Source organism: Ovis canadensis, chromosome 2 (genome assembly GCF_042477335.2).
Source record: "Ovis canadensis isolate MfBH-ARS-UI-01 breed Bighorn chromosome 2, ARS-UI_OviCan_v2, whole genome shotgun sequence".
In the NCBI taxonomy this organism is placed as follows: domain Eukaryota; kingdom Metazoa; phylum Chordata; class Mammalia; order Artiodactyla; family Bovidae; genus Ovis; species Ovis canadensis.
Genome location: NC_091246.1, coordinates 95,749,318 through 95,756,744, shown reverse-complemented (window position 1 = coordinate 95,756,744; position 7,427 = coordinate 95,749,318). Strand labels below are relative to the sequence as shown.

General features: G+C 39.1%; 1 non-coding gene across 1 annotated transcript; it reads right to left on the bottom strand.

Annotated features, from left to right (window-relative positions):
* Positions 1-6,134: 6,134 nt before the first annotated feature.
* LOC138434849 (U6 spliceosomal RNA) lies at positions 6,135-6,240 on the bottom strand. The gene has a single exon (XR_011254918.1). It is a non-coding gene; the product is annotated as a U6 spliceosomal RNA (small nuclear RNA).
* Positions 6,241-7,427: the final 1,187 nt, after the last annotated feature.

Below are 7,427 nucleotides of genomic sequence, written 5' to 3'. Positions count from 1 at the left end.
ATTACAAATGTGCGACATATCACTAAAGGAGCTGAAGAAAAACCATCTGAAAATAGTGTTTATCCTGAGAGGACTAGGGAACTGGTGATATACACGAATACAGCCTGTATCAGAATCACGTGTGTAGCTTTTAAATTCTATTTTTAAATACACGTGAAGCTATCCCCACAGTTCAGATAGTCTGTGTCAGTGGGTGCTGGGTGGATCATTTTTTAAAGAGGTCAATGATGGTTAATAAAACAAGAACCTAATATTAATCACAGAGAGGCTTAATATTCATACAGAATTGGGATGAATTATGCAGAAAGATTTTATATATCTTTTTTCTCCCTTTTCATCTGGGTTTCAACCAGAAAGCTCTGCAAGTTACGCATTCCCTGAGGCTGAATTGACTTGTTTATGTAATTGCCCTTTTTCTTCTCCAAGTTAAAATTTTTGTGATGGAAAGTATCTTTCTTTCTTTATATTCTGTATCTTTCATTCTATCAGAGGCAAATTTATGCACTAGACAGCAGTGGTTATGGCACAAGAATATAATATATATATATATTTTCAAGTTTTGTTATAAGAGTTATGTGAAAAAAGATTTTTGATGTATTTGGATACTGGTCCTTAAAAAATAATACATAAGACATTAAAATACACATGCCAGGAATTTGGAAATATTTAGAAATGTAAAATATGTAGGGCTTATGTAATGCTTTTGCAGTGGTAGAAAGAAAGTCATAAAGAAGATAAGACCCCCGATGATGGAAATTTCACTAACCTCCCTCTCCTGGTACTGGTATTAGCAATGGTTTGAGTTGTTTTCAATGGAATTTAGGTTATTTTAGTGATGAGTTAAGGGGGAATTGGGAGATGACAATCAAAAATACTGTAACATTGGGCAATGCCTCTTCATAAAATCTTACTAAAGTGTTTATTTTTCCTGTCCTTGTTACTCTTGAGATGGGGCTCAAGGGTTTTAATTGGGGCCATAGGTATGGCATCATATGGTCAATTAAACCTCCTACAACTGTGGGTCCATCTGGCCTATGCTCATTCCGGTGCTGTATGGTAGCCCCAAGAGGCCAAAGGAGAAGAGGTCTGGTATTACCCTCAAATCCCCTCAAATCCATCTCTGGATTTGCTCCAGGAGATACTGAAGAAAACAGCAGTTTGAAAACCTTCTGAGAACCTTCCATTCATTGATGCCTTGGTGTATTATGTGAAATGGCATTTTATATGGTAGTATCTATCTCTATGAAACTTTTATATATAGCAATGATTTTAGAAATCATTATGAAATTTGATTTTACAAAAGGAAATCGAGATGCCATAAAGAAGCACAATGGCAATTCTTATACCCATTAGGATATGGGAAGGCAGGGCTTAAACCCAGCCCAGTGCTCTTTCTGCCATGATAACAAGAAGTGGAACCGAAGATATAGATATACCCATACCATAAAATTAGTTGGAAACAAATAATTTCCAAACCATCTAGTATGAAACAAAACCTACTTATTCTAGCTTGAGTCTGAGTATTTTGTTATTAATTTTTTATACTGAACACATACATCCCATAGAGAAAAACACTTAAAAGCCCAAATAATCTTGATTACTTAATGTCATAACTGATGCATACAGGTTTCAATAAATGCCTTAGTTTTGTAGTTCTGTGTAATAAGAGTTTGTAACATTTATAATACCTACTACAGAGTTTTGACTATTAGTAGTTCTAAGTAAATCTATATTAATTAATTGAAGGGATGAAAGGCACCCCACTCATTATTGTTAATGAGTGACAAGTGTATCTCATCTCGTCACAGACTTCTCTGGAGCTTCCCGGTGGATGACTACATCTGCACGTGTTTAAAGGAAAACATTAAGGAGGTGCACTGCAATGAATGCCCACTCAGTGTTGCTGTTGTTCAGTCACTAAGTCGTGTCTGACTTTTTGCGATCCCATGGACTGCAGCATGCCAGGCTTTCCTCTCCTTCACTATCTCCCGGAGTTTGCTCAGATTCAAGTCCATTGAGTCAGTGATGCTATCTAACTGTCTCATCCTTGCCGCCCTCTTCTCCTTTTGCCGTCAGCCTTTCCCAGTGTTAGGGTCGATTTTTTTTACTGTCTGAGCCACCAGGGAAGCCCTGCCTACTAAGTGTTAATCACTTTATATATATTGCCTTGTTTAGTCCTTAGCACATCCTTATGCCATAAGAATGTAATCTCTATTTACAGGTGAGAAAGTACATCAAACAACAAGAGAAGAGTATTTTCAGGATTGGAACCAAATGATCTCTGACCACAAAGTCCATCCATTTCTCATACTTAGTCAAATCCATGATATAGTATAAAGGCTTCATAATATGCTTTTTCACTAGTTATTTTCAAATGCCTATGTGCTCCGGTGGGTCATAAAAAGAAAAAGAAAGCAGAGTCAAGATTTTCAACCCAAATGGTATACACTTTCTTTGTATGGCTTCTCAGAGCATCCCAACACTGTGCAACTCTATTCATCTCAAGACATATGGAAAGAGTTTTATGTTTTAAACAATTAGACTTGACAGCACTATTGTTTCCTTCTTATCTAATATCCTTCATCCCTGGAGCCAAGCTGGAATCTGTATTTTCTCTCCAAATTTAATTCTGATCCCTTGTACATATCACTCGGTTGTCAGGAGACAGGAACTTAATAGCATTTGTTCCTGTGGCTTAGGAGCATCTGGGTTATGTCACTTTTTTAGCTGACCTCTTAGCTCAGAGGGAATTAAGTTCTTTGTCTAATGGTCTTTCAGAGGCCCTTATCATTGGTGATTTTGCTTTCTAGATCCTATGTTGTTCTATAAATGTTGTGAGATGACAAGATTTCTAGATATTAATTTGTTTCTGTTCAAAGGAGGATGGCAGTTATAAGTGTAGAAGAAGCTGTGAACAAGGAAGGATATTATGGAGGAGAAACTAACAAAGTCGTAGCTGCTGGTGTATAACTTGATGGATTGACAAGTCTAAAATTCCAGAGGACGTGGAGACAAAGGCTGTGTAATGGGGAACAAAAAAATGCATCTCTAAATTCTGTGTCCTTTCAATGCAATTCAGTTCACTTTCAGATCAATTCAATTCAACATATATTTCTCTGAGCCTTCAGTGAAGAGCAGGTACTGTCCTAGATGGTGAAAGAACTGATGTTTCCTTAAGATTTCTTGCAGTTAAGCAAAACAGAACTATCCTGTGGATAACTTTGAGAAAGTCATTTCACCTCCATGGGTCTCAGTTTCCTCATCTCTTAATGGTGATCTCTTTTAGTCATTCACATTTGGTGACATTCCTTATGGGAAGGCTGTACTATAACGGAAAGAGAGCACTTGCTTTAAAATTGGTGATTCACAAAAAATGATTCACATTTTAGTCCAACTCTGCTACTGTTTAGCTCTTTGCACTTGGTAAGTCACTTGGTTTTTCTGGGTCTCTTCTGAGAGATCAAAGAAACTGCTTTTGAAGGTTCCCTTTTTGCTATACAAGAAAATTTATATGTTTCTTTGAGACTGGCTATAACCTCACATGTCTACATTCATATTGCATGGTGCAAGTAAGCAAACTAATAGAGATTTTGCTGCTGTTGAGCGTAATTGTTATTCTTTACTGACAGGTGGTGTACATACTGGTGTGGTTTGTGAAACTGTAACCACACAGACATGCAACTAATGCCTATGACAGAAAACATGACTTTGTGAAAAAAGTCAAAAATTTCTAAAATATACTCAATATTCTGTGATAACCTATATGGGAAAAGGATCTGAAAAAGAATATATGTATATATATATAACTGAATCACTTTATTGTGTCCCTGAAACTAACACAACATTGTAAATCAACTCTATTCCAATAAAATTATTTAAAATTCCAAAATGGATATCTCTTTGAATAACAGCGAACTTTCTGGCCAGATGTTAATCAGCGTGGGGTTTATGTTTGTTAACTTACAGCAAAAAATATTTTATTAAGTTCACACTCATTGCAATCTGTTGTATCTATTGTGGTAGGTGGTGGTGTTCAGTTGCCCAGTCGTGCCCAACTTTTTGCACCTTACGGATTGTGGCATGCCAGGCCTCCCTGTCCCTCACCATCTCCGAGTGCCCACGTTCATGTCCGTTGCATTGGTGATGCCTTCCAACCATCTCATCATCTGTCACCCTCTTCTCCTTGTGCCCTCAATGTTCTCCAGCATCAGAGCTTTTTCCAATGAGTCAGCTGTTCAATCAGGTGACCAGAATGCTGGAGCTTCAGCTTCAGCATCAGTCCTTCCAATGAGTATTCAGGATTGCTTTCCTTTGAGACTGGCGGATTTGATCTCCTCATTGTCCAAGGGACTCTCAGGAGTCTTCTCCAGCACCACAGTTTGAAGGCATCAATTCTTTGGTGCTCTGCCTTCTTTACGGTCCAGTTCTCAGAGCTGTATGTGTCCCCTGGGAAGACCATAACCTTGAATATATGGACCTTTGTCGGCAGAGTGATGTCTCTGCTTTTCAACACACTGTTGTATCTACTACAGGTCACTAAATACTGTAGTTTCCCTCTCTGTAGCAACCTTTCTGCATAGGGATTTCCGATCAGATTGACATCAGGTTTTGCCATGTAACTTGCCTGAGCCAATAAAATGTGAAGAGAAATTATGTGTCCCACTTCTGAATGGAAGTTTTACAAGAGGCAATGAAAAGTTACCAAGTTTCCTTTCTTTCTACCATAAGATAAGCAATGTTTTAGGACCTGGGGCAACCATCAGCCTGAGACTTGGCATAAAAATACCGTGGAGACATCCTATGATTATTGTAGTAGAATCAAGTGTGAAAGTCACTCAGTTGTGTCTGACTGTTTGCGATCCCATGGACTATACAGTCCATGGAATTCTCTAGGCCAGAATACTGGAGTGGGTAGCCTTTCCCTTCTCCAGGGGATCTTCCCAAACCAGGGATCGAATCCAGGTCTCCTGCATTGCAGGCGGATTCTTTATCAGCTGAGCCGTAGGGAAGCCCTGTGTGATCAAGGACTAGTCTTAAAGAAAAAGGCTTTGCTGAAACCCATCTGGGAGTCTGGGTTTTTTGAGCACTAGCTGTGCCAGACTCCTTGTTTGGCACCTTACCATAAACATTGCACTTTCCTTCACCACACACTCACACACACACACACACTCACACACACACACACACTCACACACACACACACACACACACACACACACAGACACACACACACACACAGACACACACACACACACAGACACACACACACAGACTAATCTTTTGTCCTTGTAATCTGCTAAGATTTCTTTCTCAGTTGTGTTATAATCCACTCTACCGTGAGTACCTGAGCTTGCTACAGAGAAGTACAGTGATGAGCAAGGCACATCTAATCTTGGATCCTTTATGGACATTTCAGTTAAGAAGATATTATAGTAATGTATGATGCATTTTACAGTAGAGGAATTGCAATTGGGGGAAGCAAACCTTGATAACATGCATTTGAGCTGACAGTTTATGTATTAATAGGAGAGAAACTGACCAAAGGCCAGGAGGAGGAAGAGAGTGTTAAAAACAGAAAAAAAAAATCACAAGCCAAAACATAAAGACAAGAAAGATCATGGGGAATGTGAGGAACTCCTTGCTGAGTGTGGCTGCAAGATAGAGTCCAGGAGAACAGAGAAGAAACAGGGCTGGTGAGATACCATCAATAATAATAATATTGAATGTTGATTAGCTTTGTGCTAAGTGCTTCACTCACATTTTCCTCACGATTATTATCACCATTTTATAAAAGAGGAAATTGAGCCAGAGAGAGGTTTAATAACTTGCCTGTAGGCACACAGCAGGAATGTGATTTTATCTGAAGGGCAGTAGGAAATTGCTGAATGGTGTTACGCAGAGGAGCCTTGTGAACAGATTCACGTTCTAGACAGATTATGCGGCTGCAGTAGGTTCCCAACTCCAGTTCCCACTCTGGTTGGAGGAAGCGTGGGCTTCAACTTCTGTTTCTCTTATCCATGTCACTCTGTTGACTAAGACTGTTGGCAGGAGGGAAGCTGATAGCTACAGCTCTGCAGAAAAGGTCACTCTTAAATTTTTTTTTAATTAATAAACTTTATTATGTTTTAGGTTTGAAAAATAGGGAGCGTGTCACAATTTTCATGTCATCCTTCCACTGGGGCCATGCCCGTCTTCTCTATAATGTTCTGATTTTAGTATGTGTGCTGCAGAAGTGAACACTGAAAAAGTCCTGATTTGAAGGAAATAAGGGGTGTTCTATGGCTTCCCAGGTGGTGCTAGTGGTAAAGAACCTGCCTGCCAAGGCAGGAGACATGAGAGATGTGGGTTTGATCCCTGGGTCAGGAAGATCCCCTGGAGGAGATCATGGCAACCCCTTCCAATATGCTTGCCTGGATAATCCCATGAACACACGAGCCTGGAAGGCTATAGTCAATGGGGTAGCAAAGAGTTAGACACAACTGCAGCAACTTAGTACATATGCAGAGGTGTTCTATGAAGGAAAATATGTTGTGGGTCTCAAGAACATTTAGATTTGGGTAATAGTTTTAATAACAATATAAATATAATGAACTGATTCCCCCCAGTAAGCACTAGTACCTAATTCAAATAATGAATGTGATGTTACTTTAATATTTTGAGCATTCAATTTACTTTTGACTGTAAAGTAGGTAATATAGTGCATGAGTTAAAGACAGAGCAAAAACTCTTTAAAGCAGATTTAGTGGTCCATGTGTTATATCCTTGTTGTTGACTGAGGTTGAATGATAGTGGTCATGATTTGCACTTCTCATTGTCATAAATAGGAGATGTATAGACCTTGCAGGGAGAGGGCCCTGTGTGAAAGACAATGATGTCCCTGACAGTTTTCTGTCACTTGTTCGGTATCTGTCAAAACCTTCCTGCGACTTGAGCTTGACTGAAGAGGTCTCCAAGTCAAGATGCTAGGGACTGTGATTCATATGTATGCTATTCAGGTTTTTGTAGTATGTCTTCTGTTTCAACAGAATTCAGTTAGAATTGTAGGTACTTTTGACATTTCTGGTTTGTTTCCTGTAACCTCCTCTATACATCTTCCCTGGAATCCAGACTCTTGCTCTTTCCCCTTTTCTTTCCCTTTTCTCCCTCTGTTTTTCTGTTTTTTTTTTTTTTTTCCTTCTGCTCTTCTCTGCTTGCTCCTTTGACTACTCTCATTCTTTTTTTTTAAAACAGCCAGAAAAAAAATCCAGTGTCTGTGGAAAATGACATACTAGAAATGAGCTGACTGCCAATATGCAGAGGAAGATTTATTGCAACAGGGAAAGGATGCTATGAGACACCAAACATATTAATCTTTTGGCTTTGCTCTATAAAGATCCAAGTTTGGCTCCTTTCACTTATTTACTCTTAAGGAGATGCTGTTAGGTCAC